Genomic DNA, 4,478 nt, shown 5'->3' on the forward strand with positions numbered 1-4,478 from the left:
TATATATGGATTACCTAGCGCTTTCAATCGCTTTTTCAATCTAGTCTTCTTCTTCAAGCCATTTTCATATGTCTGCAAGCTCTTTCATTGCAGCATATAGCTGCTCCACTTTGCTAGCCATCTTTACGTACTCTCACCCCGGCTTGTTCACGTCAGGTTCACCAAAAATATGTTGAGAAATTTGCGGTCTTGCCAGGAAAGCATCGGGCTTATGGTTGTGAGAGTTTGTGAGAGAACTCAACAAAAACTATATGAAGAAGTTAAACCATAGATGCCATGAAGACTAGGGTTTGGAAAGAAGTGCAATCAAAGAATACCCACTCTTTCTCTCTTGCACTCACACACACAAAGAAAGAACACAAAAGAGAATGTCAAAACAACACAAAGATGAAAACATCAAGGCTATGGTCATATCGTATCATGGGTAGTATGAAAGGGTTAATAGATGAGTTAATGGCATTCAATCTTGGCTGACCAAATATATATGTTTTGTCTAGTGATTGGGATTAATTGTGTATACAAATCCTCTTGATTCATAGCAAGATAACTATGCTTACGTCAAAAGAAAAGTTATAGTCTATGAGAGGTAGTATGATGGGATCCGGTGATAGAAGTATTTCATTGAGCCTTTCTGGGCCAAAGAGGAACACTATACGTTGTTGAAAGCGTATTTTACGGCTAATCCATACGTTAATTCTAATAGATCGTACAGAGTGAAAGCGATAGAAATAATCATCATGTGGGTTATTCATCTAGGATAGTATGTGAGAAATGTAGATATGAGAGAAGTGAAGAGATGAGAAGTTTCCCTCCCAAGCCCTATTCTTGTCCGTAGGCGATAAGGATACTACGGGGAGAGATGTACTTGTAGCAAAGAGAACCTAAAATTTGTAGAGAGGATGAATTACTGAGAGTGAGAGAGATAGGTTTGGTTACGGAGATGAGATTAGATATATCTATATATATATATATATATATATATATATATATATAGGATTAGATATGAAAAAGAAAACAACAAGAAATCAAGAAAACATCAATGTAGAACACATCTTACTTGACAAACCCTTCGGCGCCATTATTGATGGAGAGAGAAAAAGAGTGGATAATTCCACTTTGATTTATACACCAAGTGCAAGACCTTCTTTGATTAGAGTTGATCTTCCAAGGTTAGCTTGTTGCAAGAATGGCTAGTCTTCTTCTTGGAGAAATTGTAGGCTTAGGCTTATGTTAATGACTAAGTACAATTTGGCATTACTACTCCCTCCCTCATGAATTCCTCTCATCAATGGCTTGAATGCTTGAGTGGTTTTCAAGGAAGAAGAGGTCCCCTTTTATAGGTGAAGGGAACCCCCAAGGATTTACCCAAGAAGAGAATAGCCAGTGTGAATAGAAACTGGAAAAGTTGAAAATGAGTTGTCCCTGCATGATGTGGGCAGACTGGGGTCCAGTATTTTGATCATATCTCCTCAACCGTGTCTCCAAATAAAAAAGTAAAAATATGGGCAAAAAATTAAGCTCATTAGCTACGATTTTCATTTTAAAATTGTTCTCAAATTTGGATTGGAACCTTGTGTTAAAAAATCATCAAAATAGGGTCCATTTCTGGCAGCAAAAGTCTTCCTGTGGTCCCCTTAGCTTAGACTTTCATTTGATTCCAAAGGACACCTCATGCCATATGAAAGCATGACACTGCTCCTTGACAAAGCTTTGTAATCATGCTTGCAATAATGCATTAAAATAAGTGTATCTTTGAAATCATGCCACCTAGTGTCCCACTAGGATGTGATTCCCCCCTAGTAGCTATTTAAAAAGAAATATAAGAAAAATATGAAAAATACATAGAATATATATATATTGGAGTTTACCCTAGATATAGGATCTAGCTAAGGTGTGAGATGATAATGAGATAGTAGAAATAAAGAATCAATTCTTTTTTTGCCCCAAGTTAAAGAGGCGGAGCTATTGACGCTTTTCCCAGAGTATTTTCTGATGGTAGAGTAAGAATAAGTTACCCGTGAGATAAATAATAGGATGAGAGAGAAAGCATGTTATTATACTTAAATATGTATATGTACATTATGGGAAATATAACTATGTATCTAAAAAGTTACAAGATAAATCTTGTAGCATGCGTTCCCACTATGTACGTGTCACAGCAATAGGCAACAAGTGCTCTTGGATCCACCAAGACTGTGAGCGGAAGTGCAAATGCCAAAACTGTATGGCCTCAATGCTCTTCCCTTGCTCTTCTAGACCACCTTCACTTGCACTCACTTTGCCGTAAATTCAAACAAACTTCTGAAAACTGCTAAAGATCTACTTCTCCATTGTCATAACTCTTTGTGAACTTCAACTTCTCGTCCTTGCTTTATTCTAAACACTAACGATCTTCTTCCTTTGATGCTTTTAGTCTCGATGAAGTTTCTACCCTTCGTGCCTTCCCAAATCACAAGTTAAATTTATCGGTCTGACATATCATGCCCAACTTGTCGTCCAAATAATAATACTCCTCTCTCTCTTGTGTTGGCCACCCTATCCTCATCTTGCTGCCTTCCTTTGGAAGTTTGTGGCACTGATTTCATACACGCAAAGGACACAATCCTCCTTGTCTACCTCCTATCTAGTGCCAATTGCCACCCTCTTGCTCATGCACTCGACAACAGAGCTAGCAGAGCCTCCTCGTGCTCTCTCCACCAGCTCCTGCAGCTCTCGGCCTGCCTTGCTCGCGCTCGCGCTCGCACGCGTTCTCTTCCCTCTCAGGCCCGCCTCTGCTCGTTCCTTTCAACTCGTTGTCTTTATCACCTCTTGCTACTGCTCATCCGGCCCTGTAGCTCGACTCCACCGCCTTCTTATCGCACTCTCGCAGGCTCGACGGCTGCCTCGTTATTTTCTCCCTGCACCCCTCGTTCTTTGCCCTCGCCAGCACTACCTTATATAACCACCCTTGATGGCACGCCTTCCACCTACTGCTTGACGGCCCTGCACCACCACTACCTCTTTCCTTTGCTGCTCTCGGCCCTGCACGGCAGCTCTCTGATGCCCAGGATCATGTCCGCCCTCGCCACCTACAGATGTCGCTCCTGCTTTTCTCCTCGCGCTGGCGACGGCTCGTCAACTTTTCACCGCGCTGCCTTTGGCCCTAATCTTCGTCTGGTCACCCTCGGCCATCAAAAGCGACTCCGACAGTGCCTTCCCCGTCAACCTCTTCTTTATATATATATCTCTCTTGTAAACATAGCCTAGCTCTATTTTTATTTGTAGCTTTGGTTGGCCGTTCACACGCCCCTATTGGCGGTCAAAGTCCTCTCCTCAATATTATTGCCTATTGTCTATCAAAAGCTTCTTATTCACAGCAAATCATTTTGAAATGATTCTCCAAACAAGCATCTTCGCAATCACTTGAAGCACGCGACATCGATGATCTAAAGTGGGGACCCTCCCGACTCTCTCTTGGCATAATTTTGATAAAAAATTACTTTAAAAATTGATCTTCTTCTCAAAGTGCACCACCTTTGGTATACATTTCTTCTACTACCATGTCAAGCATATCTTTGCAATCACGATGATTCCGCCTGAGGATTAATAGTATGAGGTTCTCCTAGTGGACGCGGCACGTCACGACACTTGTTCCACTACAAATGCAGCCATTGTTGAGTCTTCTGTGAAAGGAGGTTGTGATGCTGATGTTGATGCAGAATGGGCTTTTAGCGCAGAGTGCACTTACAATCCTATTGTCCATGATGCAGGCTTGTCAGTTGCTACATATTCACTTGTGTGGTATTTCGACAGTGGTGCTACAAAGCACATTACCTCACATCGTGAATTGTTTACCTCTCTCAAGTCTCTCCCTCATGGGAATTCAGTCACTTGTGCCAACAATGCCTCTTATCCAGTTCACGGAGTTGGAAAGATTTTGCTGACTGCTGCTAATGGTAGTTCCTTCACACTTGTTGATGCACTTTATGTACCTGGGATCAAGAAGAATCTCTTGTCTGTATTCGCACTTGCTAGACTTGGACTTGTAGTCAAATTTGTCGATGACAGATGTACAGTTCATGATGGTGATGAAATTGTTGCATTTGGCGTTTTGTGCGGTGGGCTGTATAAGCTCACTTTGTATGACAAGTGTGGACAAAATTTTGCAAATGCTGTTGCAGATTCAAGGGCTATTTCAGATGCAAAACTTTGGCATGCACGTTTTGGTCATCTGAATTTTGCCAGTTTGCTACGTTTGCAGAAATCTGATATGGTTTCTTCTTCGCCGCCTCTTGAAGCACCTGTCAAACATGTTTGTGAAGGGTGTATATTCGGTAAAATGCAGCGTTCTAAGTTTCCAAAGGATGGTTCAGTTTGGGCCACATACAGGTTGTAGCTTGTGCATAGTGATGTTTGTGGACCCATGCAAACTCCGTCCTTGGGCAATTACCTTTACTTTGTGACTTTTATTGATGATTACTCCAGGAATGCATGGGTAT

The sequence above is a fragment of the Adiantum capillus-veneris genome, chromosome 1 (genome assembly GCF_014529385.1).
Source record: "Adiantum capillus-veneris isolate H3 chromosome 1, ASM1452938v2, whole genome shotgun sequence".
In the NCBI taxonomy this organism is placed as follows: domain Eukaryota; kingdom Viridiplantae; phylum Streptophyta; class Polypodiopsida; order Polypodiales; family Pteridaceae; genus Adiantum; species Adiantum capillus-veneris.